Source organism: Gavialis gangeticus, unplaced genomic scaffold (assembly GCF_001723915.1).
Source record: "Gavialis gangeticus isolate Ggan-Ray unplaced genomic scaffold, GavGan_comp1, whole genome shotgun sequence".
NCBI classification, from domain to species: domain Eukaryota; kingdom Metazoa; phylum Chordata; order Crocodylia; family Gavialidae; genus Gavialis; species Gavialis gangeticus.
The window spans coordinates 50,891,959-50,906,679 of NW_017728996.1; the positions used below are offsets into that span (position 1 = coordinate 50,891,959).

Here is a 14,721-nt window from a genome sequence, read left to right on the forward strand (position 1 = left end):
AATAGATATCAGGCAACAACACTACTCCAAAATACAGTGCGATCACTGTGAAGACTCTCACCTGACTCCTACATTTATTTTGGGGTTCAACTGGTTGCGGTGGGAGAAAGGGAAAAAGAGGAAGGCAAGGTTTAAGGGCCAGGCAAGGGACCCAGTATGTTTTTATTTTATAGCTACTTATTGGGTAAGTCTGACAAAGAGAGAAAAATGCAAGTTCAACTAATTTGTCCAAAAACAGCAGAAAGCCAAAAGATAGCCATTCTTTAAAAACCAAAAAAAGTTAAGGGACACATGAAAATATTTAGAATTATAAATACCGAGTCAACAAAAAAACAGGATTTTCAGAAGTGCCTACATGAGTTGAGAGCATAAGTCTTACCAACTTTCACGTGCCTAAAAATGGTATTAATTACAACTCAGGGCCAAAAAATCCCCAATTCAGAAGTATAGTCCAGTAAAGATGGCTGTATTATTACATTTTTACTAGACTTCTCTCAGCTATATTTGAAGGACTTTTGCTCACCACCCTTACAGATTAAAATATCTAAAATGACACTGCTAGCAGAAAGGTTCTTGTCACCTACAGCAAATTTGAACTCTACGTTATCAAGGACAAGATTTCATTAGAACTGTCTGACAAGGTGTAAACCATGAACATTCAGAGTCATAACAGTTCCACAGTATCCAAGGTACCTCTGAATTCTTAACACACAAGCTTTTTACAATCATAAATTAACTATTAAATATGCTCTTCCTTGTTTTCCCAATTAAAAGATGGCACTATTATCAGCACTATAAGAATATTTTATGTTCTTTCACATTTCATTTTCAGGAATTTAACTGATATTAAAAGTTATCTACCCTTGAGTTTCTCACTGTTGCCAAAGGAATTATTTTTTGTTCCCTTCAAAATAATTAAATCAGTTAACATTTAATAAAATTAATGAATTGTTTTAGTAACAACTATTTTATCCACTTATATATACACACATATACCAGATTCCATTTCTAAAACCTGAGTATGCAAGTATTTAGGTCTTGTGTAGTGTAAGTTGAAGGAAATAAGCAAAAAAAAAATCAATATATAAAAGGTTTTAGTCACAAAAGCAATATGAACAAGTAGTCTAAGACACCCAGATAAGCACCAAATTGGAATGAACCCAATCCTTTCACCAGCATATGGGCACTCTGCACTTCCTGTTACCTACCAAGCAGTTTTTGAAAGATGCAGACAGACAAATTAGTTAAAGGAGAGACACCCCATGGCAGCTGTTCTTTTGTGTCTGCTTCCTAGCAGAAGCCAAAACCTGAGAAGCCTTCCAGACATATTAAAACCAAGATTGCACAAAACTACTGTACAGCAAGTTGTCCCCACCACCACCTTTTAACTCCGCTTTGGTTGTCCAGCTGCACACAAAAATCTTGAGCAGATATCTCCTCAGAGCCAAGCACGCACTCCCTAACATCTGCAGCTCTATTACAATCTATCTGCACAGTTGACAGAGACTCCATGCCATGTGATCCAGCTGTTTTTTGTAATTCCTTTGAGAGGAATAAGAAGAGTGCATTTATCAATTATTTGCAAGTCTTTACCCCATACAAAAAAATACTGTAAAGGAACATTACCGTTTCAAAACAGACTCAGAAACAGAGGAAGTGCCAGAGGTGCCTATACAAACTTAACTCTTCCTTGAAATCATCATGAAAAATCATATTTATTCCCACACACATGCACACAATTTTATACACAGGACTCCTAACTCTATTCAGTTTCCATACTGCATAATGTGCAGTGAGCAAGGCAGTTGTTCAATATTAATATCTTATCCTCAACATCTGGTCATACCCCTCATTTCACTGCCCACCAACCAAATCCCACTAGGTAGAACAGACTACTGCCTCATGCATTACACATTATTCAACTTTTGCAGTAAGCAGGACAGGAAACTAATAACTCCCATGTCATTCCTCCCACAACCTACATAAAAGAGAGGCACAGTTCTCTTGAAAAAGTGATACCGTAGGGTATTACATGTAAAACATATTTAGAACAATTCTCTAGCTTTTTCAACTGCTGTGGCCTAAATATCTAAGTATATTTAGGCTTGAATACAGGTTGTTAAATCTATTTCTTTTACTATTTATCATTAGGATAGTATCACATTATTCTCACTGCTGAGTTTGTCCATCCCCTCTCAGCCAGCACAGACAGCACAAAGAACCAAAACTTTGTTCCACTCGTGCTAAAGCCAGCAGGCTCCAAAGAAATATTAACCAAACTGAACAAACCACTTTCTGAAATAAGGATTCCTTATTTTTTTACAATGACATTTCAATTGTAGCAGTGATATATCATAGAGCAAGACATAAACCCTTGTCCCACTAATAGAAGACTAGAGAGCTTTTGAGGAAATCTAGCAATGGAACATTAATTTGAAGTCATAGTCAAAAAGTGTTTAATACTAAAATAATACTTCTTGCTAAAAATAACTGTGTTGCATATCAGAAAATCAGGGGTCCTCTGAAAGGAGTGGAGTTCAACAAGACAGTTCTTCAACATAAGGATTTATTTAGGAGGTAAACCTTTTGCTTATACCCTTGGAAGCTTTGGCAGATCACAAGGGAGTTTTAATTAACCAATTAAATATAAATCCCAATTTTATCACTTTCATCCAGAGACTATATAGTTTCATAATGTTCAAGGCAATAACATGATCTAAAGAAGTCATTTTGATAGCTAGTAATGTAAGAAAACCGTAACAAAACAACTGACATTCACTCTCTGCTGCAAATATACCGGATACTTGAATATTTTGTTGCTATAAGAAAGAATACATGCTTCCACTTGAAAGTCACCTTCCTAATGCACACACTTAAATTAATAAACTCCAAGGTGATTTAAATTATGAAAATTTAAAAACACTATGCTGTCAGATTGACCCAAAATGATGGTCTCAGGGAAAGAACTACTTAAAGACAAAACATCAAGGGTTCTTTTTTTTATAACTTATTAAAAATGCTAGATAAAGATTAATTAGTTTACTCCATTGTTAATGTTTTACGCACATTTAAAAGGGATCTGGAAGCACTTTAATGAATTACAAGATTATCGCCTTTTTCCATAGATTTAGTACAGTATCTCTAAATTGCAAGAACACAGCTTTAAGCTATTTCATCAAAATGGGGACTCATAAGAACTGATCTGACAAGTGTGGAGAGGGAAGCTCTGTTCCATAGAACAACCAAGTACTCATGCAGCCCCGATGACCACTGCCTCTAGTATGAACAAACTACCTTGAGGAATAAGGTTGGCTCAGGTGCCATGCAGTCTTTCATCTGTACCAATACTAAGAGCAAGCAAGTCAATTAGTGCCAGCGTTAATAGTGATAATTGCATGGACAACTCGCTGCTAAAAATGAATTAAGGTGTCCAGCTCACTTCAAAGGCCAACCCACCAAAAGATCTTAGAGTTTAATTTAATAAACTGAGGCATCCTGACTCAAACTTGTGCTGAGGTGAAAGGGCAACTGCAATACTACAACTTTCTGGTATTTCTTCATATACTGCATTCCATTACTTTTTCTCCAAGAACAGATCCTGGTTCCTAGCAGATAAGATATTAGGGATAATCTCTGGATGGCTGTATTTGAGAGAGCCACAAACAAGAGAGGTACTGGCAACAATACTTCCACGTCACCACGCTAATAATGATCAGAAATACTGCCACCTACCAAACAGCATTTCAGGAAATCAGTGTGCATTCCAAATCTAGTCTGTCCTTGATCAGGTAAGAGAGCCGTGCAAGCAAAGACCTTCACAATGTAGTCTGAAACATACATTAGTAGCAAGACAAACCACACACTAAATCAGTAAATATAGTGATCATCTTGGTGTGTTCATCTAGAGCAGAAGTGTCACAGATATGGCCCCCATAGGTTGTATCTAGCCCACGGTGCCATATGACCTGCCTCGTGGGTCACTGAACCAACTCCACACACCAATTCCAGCCCGAGCCCCACATGCTGCATGTGGAGCGTGGGCTAGACCCAGCATACAGCACCAGTCACACAACACAGGGTGTTGATCCAAGGCATGCACTACATGTGGCTCCCTGCCAGACTTCTTCTTCATGCTGGCTCTGGACCCAGTCCAGCCTGGGCCATACTGGATCCAACACACAGGGCTGGTCCAGTGGGGCACAATGTGCACGTAGTCAATCCAGCCTCGCACTCAGAAAGCAACACACGCCAGTCTCAGGGCTTGCTGCACATGTGGTTCACACTACCTGATGGCGTGTGTGCTACACATAGCACAGCATTGATTCAGGATGTGGGATGCATGCAGCAACCCAGACTGCCCCACTGTGCTGCCTCACCCACAGGCCCAGATGAGTTTGACACCCTTGACCTAGAGCTGAAGAGCAAATTCAGGTTTTGTAAGAAAAACATATACAAAAAATATTTTGAGCAGCAGAATTTCTAACAATTTCTACCCCAATTTCTAGCCTATAGGAATATCAACTAGCTGTTTAGATCACATGCAATATCTATAGCCTTCTGAAAGTAGCAAGCCTGCTCTCCCCTGCTCACACTCACAGTAATGCATCACCTGAATAAAATCTGCAAGTGTGATCACAGACAAGGCCAAACCAGAGAAACCAAGACACACAGTACTCCTTTAAAACAAGAAAGGTTTATTTTAAGAAGAAATAAAGGTTCATATTTAAAAAGCAGCTTAGTTCCATCCTGAAGTCACATTTGTTTTGTGACATCACATACAGTTGTTGTAAAAATTAAGATTACACATAAGGAAAAAAGAGCAGGAAGCAGCAAAATTCTGACAAAGACCTTGTTTTTATGAAAATACCTTTCCTAATAAAAATGCAGAAAACTAAACCAGAGCATGCAAATAAAGGCAGAATTCTCTCTAAATGTGTTTTCCAAAGCCTTTCCTCAGGACTTCACAATTCTTTAAACCTTTCACGGTAGGAGATTAAAATGCACTTATTAAATAAACTGGCCTACTATCAGACTGCTGTAAATCTTTCACAGGGGAAATCTATAAATATTGGATCAAATTCCAAGCAAAGCTTTGTAAATTATTCATTTCTAAAATAAAACAGCCTTCAAGGTTTTATTTCTCCATCAAATTACTTTCTAATTCCTGCAAAAGAAAGACGGTAAATATTCAGGTAAACTAAACTGGCTTTTATTCATGCACCAGTTATTTAGCCTTTGCCTTCCAGCCATGCTTGAAGACCCAGAGTTTTGGGGCTCTCTCTGCCTGGTGCTGGACTAATGTATCTTACTACACGGTCTGAAGAGCTTACACATTAAACACTGAATAAGTGAGAACAGGTGAATGCAGACTGACTATCTTTAGGGAACACTGTAAGGCCATTATCTTTGAAATCACATTTCAATTTTAAGTGTCACAATTCAAATATGCCTTTTGCTCTCAGCCCCCTACCTGAGCAGTCCTGACCTCCGCCAAAAAGGAGAAGTACCAGAGACTTAATCCTATTTTTATTTGGCGTTTTGTTCTTGTCATATAGGATTTTGGGAAATGAAGATGCTTACTATAAACTTGTAATTAAAAACCAAATATAAAAATAAAAATGCCTATGGCTCCCACAAGTAAGATGCTACAATGCCTAAATTACAGGAGCCTGGCCTTCGAAATAGAGACCAAAACCCAGTTACGGCACTCTACAGGAAACCTAGGTGCATAGGGAGAGTTAGATATCTCCAAAGGGTGATCCAAAAACCCCACACTCTGCACAGGGCACCTCCTAGACCTATCCAACAGAAAATACTAGGCACAAGGGTGTCTGAACTCCTGGTTCAAGTCCCCCACCATCTCAGCATTTTGCAGCCCTGGGCTGTGCTGGGCTATCTCCTCCAGAGAGTAGGGCTGGCCCCACCCCTCTGCTCCCTAGCTGGAGCAGTGAGGGGTGGTTCACTGCCCTCCCCTCCCTACCCCAGGCAAACCCCGGCTGGAGTCTGGGGGCAGGGAGTGGAGTTAAACTTCTCCTTCCCTGCTAAAATGTGTGCTAGCTGTGACTATGGACTACAAATCCCAGAGGCACCTACAAGCAGGAAGAGGAAGTGATGAGAAACCCTGTAGAGTCCTGGTGCTGTGATTGTGGACTGCAAATCCCAGAGACCTCAGGGGCACACAGCCCATGCTGGCTGCATGCCAGAGAGCCATGCTCTAGCACTCCCCTGCTTCAGGCATGTGACTGCATTTTCTGAATTAACAGTGAACGTCTATTCATTTGCTTATTGGTTCAACCTTTACACTAACCTGCAAAGTCTGAATCAATTCAGCCTTGGGCTTTTTAACCATTAGCCCAATTCCTCTCTGAAACCTAGGCAATTTGAACAGGGCAGTGAGGAAAGCACCACCCAGAGCACTCAGAACACTCTTCTGAGGACAAGCCTTTACAAATAGTCCCTTCCCCCTTTTAAATAATAACTAGTGATTACAGCACTGTGCCAGAATATGGCAAATCTGAACGCTAGGTCCTCCTTGGCCTGATTCAAACCCGTAAGACTATTAAAAGGTAGGCTAGATGTAGGAACTCTTCAGCCACCTCACTGAAGCTAGAACACTGCACATAATTCAAGAATTGGGGGGAAAGGAACGAGTGGAGATGGAAAGAGAGAAAAAAAAAAGCAAAAGCCTGACTGTAGCCCAATGGTTAGGGCAGGAAGCTAGGAAGGGAAGCCATAGGTTCCCATCCAAGTCCTCAGTCACTTAAATAAATTAAATTAATTAATTTAATTAATTTTAAAAAATCTCTGTTTAATAAAAAAGGCATTGATTGGGATAAGGAGCAAGTTCTAGACAGAACCCAGAATTTCTACCCATCAGCTAAAGCCCCTAACCACTAATCTAGCATCAGGTTCCTGCTGGCTCACTCTCTCAGACCCTGTAAATACTATATTCTTCGCTGTATAATGGTCCTTGACTTCAGTTAATGGAATGGAGGATGCCACCATCCTGCACAGCCTTTAGGGCATTCTCCTGGAAGCCAGAAAATGTACCTTTGAATCTCCCGGGCTCCAGGCAAGCCTAAAACCCAAGTCATCTTCCACTTCCCAGGCTAGTGCTCTAACCATTACTCCAGTGCATAACAGGTGGGCACTACCACCACCACCTCTTCCTCTGGCCATGTTTTTTAATTGAAGTGACCGGAAGTGCTGTGTTTTGTGCTGATCTCCATGCTCCAAGCAAGCCAAACAGATCCAGTTCCTCAAGGGACCTGGACAATATCGTGTTTAATTTTTGGAAGCAAGTGAGACGTACGGAGCCAGAAACAGATGTTCAGGGCAGGGCAATTTAGAGCATATTTGGAAGGCAAAAGTATAGGCACCTAGGAAGTTTTCAAGGCAGAAAGGAAAGCACTTAGGAAATGTAGGCATCCTCAGAGTAAGGTTCTCACTAATCGGGAGAGGGAAGATAGTGGGGGGTAAAGGGAGAACACAATGACAGACACAGACAGACTTCCCCTTTCAGTAGTCATGTGGCAATGTTGCACGTTGGACAGAACTTTAATCCATTATCTGAAAAGCCATTTCTTAAAACGCAAAATTTAAGTCAAACTTCTGACTCCCAGTTTGCAGGAGTACCCCATTCAAGAACAAGCACATTTTTAATCTCTACGCAAGTGCAGGTTGTGCTATTTAAAAATCTGAGCCTATATACCCAGTGAACAGGAGCAGAAGTTCATGTTTCCTAATAACTTCCTGGATATTTTACAATTGTTTCCTCTCAGGAAGTTTATTCAATCTGTGCTGCTCCAACACTAACACTTCTTGTTGAGAGCTAGGCTGTCCAAGAATACTAAAAGCACATTCCCAAACCTCAGACAGACCTGTTTCTGGCTCAGTAACAATAGGGTTTTCATTTGGCCAAATGTCCCACTACAAGGAATTGAAATAAGAATGAGCTGACAGTACTGCCTAGTGACTCACTGAAACTGTGCAGCACAGTTTCAAACAAGAAATGTAAAAATAAGCCACGCTTCCATTTAAGAAAAAAAAGAACTGTACTCCTTAGTGGATCAGGCGTACATATCAGAGAGAGAGACTTTCTGGATTCCATAATAATGGCTCATTTTGACATGAAGCCTGAGTATTTTTCTTCTTGTTAAAAGCTTATTACTTCCAAGAAAAAAAAAATATGTTTCCACATACAGAAAATGCTTTTGGTCCAACCAAACTGAGGGACTGTTAGGGATTTTTTTTAACCTGAACCTGTAATTGACCCAAATGCTTAAAAGTTCTAGTAGGATCTTATTAAATACCGCTGGCTTTATTCTCTATAGATATTTGAGCACTGAACATCAAAGGACACAGTCTACTAAGTCATGCAAGTCTAGTTATGGAATTAGGGGTGCTTCAGGTCTTTAAATGATTGGTCAGACAAAGAAGAAAAATACAACATCCAGTAATTACTTTTAACACCTTTAAAAACAAAAGTGAAAAAAAAATAAAGGGCTGATCTAAATGAGAAAACAAGAACCCTTTTATAAAATCACCAATTTTAATCTTGTTTTGCATTCCAGCCCTTATTTTCCTAAAGGAAGGATAATTCTCAGTGACTAGTATTCATTAAAACATGTTGCTTTAAAACTGAACATAGCTTGTTACAATAACCATGGTGATACATTTTGCTAACAAGAATACCTACATAGGTTTATGCAGAATAATTTCTACATTTTATGTTACACAGTGGAGACTGGTGGTTCTTATTTCACTGGATTAATTTTTTACATGCAATTTGAGTCAAACTGCTATGGAAATTAAGTAATAAATAGATATATTTTTCTGACTTGTTAAATCTATATTAATTGTATCAGATGTGTAAGAAAATGGTTCAGCGTGTTCTTCATTCAAAACCAATTCATTAAAAAGGGCAGTAGCTGCAGAAATCTGAACTGATTCCTGACGGATACTGACTAGAAATATTTTAAACTAATACCTTTTAGCCTTCCACATCTGTACCAGGAAAAAGTAAAAAGCTTTCCTGAACAACTCCAACAATTTTCCAAACTTTGAATGAACTAGTTCTTGAACTTAAACTGAAATAAACAGTGAAGAAATTTAACTGAGCTTAAAACATTCTTTTTTGCACCTCCTATCAAGTTGGCTGAGAACTTAAACTCTACGTTTTACTGCTCAGTCTGTGATCTGCCTCAGTTCAGGATTTCTAATCTCTTGGGAAGAAAAAAACAACTCAAGACGCCCTCCTTGAAAGATTTTTAATATAATTTAAATTTTAATAGATTATAGCAAGACCTCAATAACAGGTTTTCAATTTCAAGAAAAAAGAAACTTAATTATATAAACAAATCTGATTTAAATTAATATTCCACTTCCAACTTTTTAAAAAACAAATTAATCTACCTCACAAGAAAGCAACTCAGCTGCCATTAAGTAAAATTTAAGAAACCAAAATTAAAGAAAACAATTAAGACTTCCTTGAATTGCAGAGATTTGTTGCTCTTTTTTTTTAAAAAGAGCCAAATGATGTATTAGCTTAATGTTCTCATTATTACCAACTAACACTGCAAATAAAGTGTAGTAGAAAGACAGATGCAGATTTAAGTTTCTCTAAAATATTTCCTCTAAATTTCAAAGAATTTTGTTAAAAATCTCTCTCAAATCTTTCATCTTTTCTGAGTATGCCTGATTATTAATAAACTGCCTCAGGAAAAAGAATATTTAACATTTCTGTAGCGCTTCAAAGATGTAAAGTACTATATCCACATCAACTAATTAGTAGTAGTACAAGACTATCATAGGGACCTAAATTTTAGTGTTGCAAACTGTCAGTTTTACTACCAACTTCCCAAAAGCATTTATGTAAAGCTCTTCAAAGTGAATACACGGACAGAAAAGCTTCGCTCACTAAGTGTACATTTAACATTCTTCTGTAGAACATTCCAAATCCCATTTACAACTATAAAACATTTCCACGCAAAACTACAAAGTTTGCATTGATCACCCCGCCATCCCTCCACAATAGGAGAAGGGACAAAAAAGAGACAGAAAAGTACCGTGCCTCAAATTAATTACAATCTGAAATTAAATAAGATACAGCACAATATTCCAGAAAAGAAAAAAAATTATGCAGGAATTGAAGCAGATGAGAAGGGAGAAGACATTCCTGAAAGAAGTGTCCTTTATAAATATAGACACACAATTCATTTACTGCAAAACTGACTTTATTCTGGAGTAAAAGTGGAGTGGGAACATGATGCACAGCTTTACACTAGTATATACTGCTCTATTTCAGGGTCAAGTTACCTGTCAAGCTATGAACCAGTACAAGTTATATTAGTGTACTGGTTACGCATCTATTCCTCGCCTCCCAAAAGTAGCCATTTGCTCAATGCACACCAGCTCCCCCATCACTCAGTGGCCAACTATTGTAATAACACCTACTTCAAGCAGCCAGCTTGAGCAAGTTGGACATGTGTCCACTCCATACTACAGAGTAAATTTAAAGCGCAAAAAAATCTGGGGTAATTTGTTTCCTAGTATACATACTACATATCCCACAAAAGAGAAGGAACATTTAGTAGACAGATGGCTACTCTACAACCAAAAACTGAAACATTTATAAGCTTAATGGCATGTCCCTAGGTTGAACAATAGTCTAATCTGGTTTGGTGGAAGAGTAACCAGAGATACTGGTACCTCAGGTTAAAAGTATTGAAGATAAATGTTAATATTTGTATGTTGTATCCCTTTCCCTCAACCTGCATTTTACTGTATACTTCTTTACCCCTCCACCTTGAGTTTCATTTTGAAGAGACCAATTTCTTGGGACAAGACCTTTGTATTTTATCTGTATACTTTGTATATTTCAGGTATTAAAAGCAAAAAGCCAAGTACAAGTAGGAGGAAGTCAGGTTAGAGATGCATGGAGTAACCCTAAATAAGTAATCTTGAAGATGGCAATAAGGATGTTCAATTGAATAGAAGAAAAATAGTAAGCAAATGGAAAGCATCAGCATAATTTCCACAATGCCTATATACACCGCAGCTCTATTTGGTTCCCTGTTACCTAGAGCAGTAGTTTTCAGCTTGTGGTCCACAAACCCATGGGGGTCCACAGACTATCTAAGGAGTCGGCAAAAGATAACTATGATCAGTCAAAAGTATGTGAATACCCAAACTTATCATTCAAAGGGGTCCGCACCTCCATTCAAAATTTCCCAAAAGGTCCACACATGAAAAAAGGTTGAAAGCCACTGGCCTAGAGTAACCAAAACTGAGCTTCCAATTAAATTAGATCTGATGAAAAGGATTCTGAACAGCATTTCTGTCCACTTGGAAGGCACAAAGTGGTCTTTCGGTCCAAACAGTAAGATTTTCCACCACAAAACCAGTTTGATTTTTACATTTCAGCTTGGTCCTTGCTTGTAAACTAAACGTCTCTATATGCCAGAATCTTAACTTATAATCGATGCATACAGGACATTTAAAGGAATAAACTAAGCAAGGGGCCTTCAACTAAAGAAGGCAAGTCTGTTGCAAATGATGACTTTTACAGCCATGTGGAGCAGTAGGTGCTTCTTTAAATGCGTCTTCAAGAATATTTAAAAAATCCATAGTTTTTCAAGGAGAACACAGACTGTTTTGTCTTAAGCTGCCAAAAATTACAAGCCAAGATCAGGTTTTTTTTTTTCCTAAGGTATACAGTATAGCTCAATTCACACAAGCTTCCTTGTACCTGCTTGTTTATGCTTTCTCTTCTGTGAAACAAGCCTTTATGTCTCCATAGTGGAAAAAACCCAGTACTTAATATCCTTTTCAAGATGTATGCAGCCAATTAAATTGTAAAGCAATACCTGTTTGAAAGTTTGGCTCAAAGAAACAATACATTCTTTGATTGAGATCAGTGCCAAAAGAGGTCATCTTACTCTTTGGGGTCACACAAGACTTCAGTTTAGAATATTCTGACATTTTGGTTCTCATTTAAAATAAAGCCAAAGATTGGAAGGATTAAATATTGTCCACCCTGTAGGCACACAATTGTATGTACAGTCTTCCTCAACTGGAACACACATCTACCACTGACATTTTCAAGGACGAGGAACTCCTGAATTATCCTCTCTTCATGATTTTATAAGCTACTCAGGAAGAGGTAGAGAAACAAGAACTGTATTTAACTTAGTAATTTTTCTCTCCAAAACAATGTTTGCATTAGTTTTGCAGCTGTATTACTAAAAACTTTCTTGTAAGACCTGGGAAAGAGTATGCATTAACTCTCTAAAGAATTAGGTCATTTGCAAGAGGCAGGAAATGCAACTGAATCAGAAAACAGCCCAAAATAAACCAACTGCTGTCAAACACAAAATAAACAAGCTAAGAAAGAGAAAAAAAGGTCTGGAAATGAAAAATGTTATTACTGAAAAGAGCTTTGCAGTAATAAAGGCAAAACATTCTGAGATGTAAATGTGATTTTTTTTTCAAGTTTGTTTCAATGTTTACTCTTGTTCAATAAACTATCACCTATTCAAAACAGTAAATGCATATAACAATAATTTAAGCAGAACAATTCCTCTTAACAAAATCCTGAGACCCCCAAATGCTGAGGGGAAAAAAAGAACCAGGCTTTACCAGGTTAACATCTTTGTGCCATTAGGAAAGAGCATCCAGCTGGTATGATTCTGCCTAAGTGGGCTTGGATATTTTCTGCATCTAGTAGGGGAATTAAGACTGTTAGAGCACTTTCCACTTAAAACATGTCAGGCACTATACAATAAGATGACAGTCCATAGACAAAACTGACACAGCAACATATTGTGTAGGGCAGGAGGAGGAAAAGAGGATTATTAAAATTAACTTAGCTACTTTCTACTTCTGCATACATTTTTTCAAACATACTGTAGATATGGCAAGAAGTATAATATACACAAATATCTCCAGCAGGGATTTTCAGACACAATGGAGATCTGGTTCTGACATTCACATGAAAAGATATTTTCAAAAGTAACCTCCATTAATATAAAAGAAGCAGATACTTGCTAATTACTTTACACAATGATGGTAGAATGACCCAGTCAGTTCTAAACTGCACGCTTCTACAAAATTAAAACCAAAACAATGTGTGGAAGGGGATTATGACCACTAAAAGAAAAAGGATATATTAAAAATAATAGCTCCTCTAACCAGTCATATGTAAAACAAAAATGAGCACTATTTAGGTTTACATTTTAATACAAAATACTATACAGGTTACTGGAACTATAAATTTCCAGTACACACACGCTCCATTTGGCAACCTATAAAATAAGGCAGCAAATCCAAGAGAAAAAACAATACTAGCATGGCCACCTTTTTATTTAACTTGCAAGCTTCCTAATAACCACTGTAGTATGCATAGTAACTTATATCCAACTGTTTAAGAGCTACAAGAATGGTGCTTATGGCTTAGAAACTGCCAAAAATACTAGCTGTCCTCTTCAGTTATATTCATAAAGTGAACAAATTCAATCTTTTATGCTCAGTCTTACACAACCATAGATATACAGCAAACCAAGGCTTAAACCTGGTTTTACACTCAGAAGTAAAGGTTGATGACCTACTACTACAGCAGATTCATTCTTACTTGCCATACTCAGTTTTCTTTAATCAGGTACTCAATTTGCATAAGCAAGTGCTTAGTTTAATATAGACAGCAACAACACTAGCGTGTGTAACAAAAATCATCATATTTTAACAATAAGGGTGCAGAGGAAGTTCAGGCAACCCACGCTTAACACAGTTTTGCTAAGCGCTATTTCGCTATAGTGCTCATTTTAAATACATATCTCGTTCCACTTAGTGCTCAGAGAGTTTCAGTGTGGCGCAGGGGGGGAGAAGCGGCGGCGGCAAGAAGTGGCAAGTGCGTGCGTGGGCGTGAGTGCAGGGTCCATGCTGGTGCCCCGGGGCCAAGACCAGTGGGGGCCCAGGGCAGGGCAGCAGGAGCGCGGGGCCCGGGCTGGCACGTGGTGTTGGAGCAGCCAGCCAGCTGGCTGGTGTGTGGACAGGAGGGTGGGATGAAGCAGCAGCGGTGATGAGAAGCGAGTGGCTGCACGGGCACAAGTGCGGGATCCACACCAGTGCCCAGGGTCAGGGCCGGCGGAGTAGCAGCAGCACAAGGTCCAGGCTGGCACGTGGCTCAAGTGGCAGTGGTGAGAAGCAGCGGTAACCAATTATTTTTAATTTACATTAAATCCTATGGGGAAATGGGTCTTGCTTCACATGGTTCCACTTAACTCTTGTTTCTTCCGGAACCAATTAAGAGCGCTAAGCAGGGGTTGCCTGCATATAGCATCCACTAAAGGACATGATAACCAATTTCGAACAGGCAGATACCTGTTCTACATGAGCGTGCAATATTTTAAAATATTTGTCTTTTTAGTTAACTATTCATCCTGAAACTTCATACAGAGTGAATTTTAAGATTTAAAGCTTGTGTGACATATGTAGCTTTGGGTTAAATTTCAGTTGAACATATTTACTTGTCAGAAGCCTTTCAGCTGCTATCCTTGGGGGAAAGTAACTTACTGGTTTCCTAGTGCATGCGTTTTGTTTTCCAAGAACCAGAACTCGAAAGGTTTGTTTACATCAATGTATAAATTTACATAGCTGCTGCTCCCCTATGAGCAGTCTTTAGAAGTTCAAACATTGACAAAAACAGAAACATGCAGCCTAGAA

At 38.6% G+C, this 14,721-nt stretch overlaps 1 long non-coding RNA gene across 1 annotated transcript in view; it reads left to right on the top strand.

The window, feature by feature from the left end:
* Positions 1-365: 365 nt before the first annotated feature.
* Positions 366-14,721, top strand: part of LOC109288761 — a 29,343-nt gene continuing 14,987 nt past the window's right edge. The window contains exons 1-3 of the long non-coding RNA XR_002095221.1: positions 366-602; positions 5,124-5,131; positions 11,650-11,652. This is a non-coding gene — a long non-coding RNA (uncharacterized LOC109288761). The remainder of the gene's footprint in view (positions 603-5,123; positions 5,132-11,649; positions 11,653-14,721) is intronic.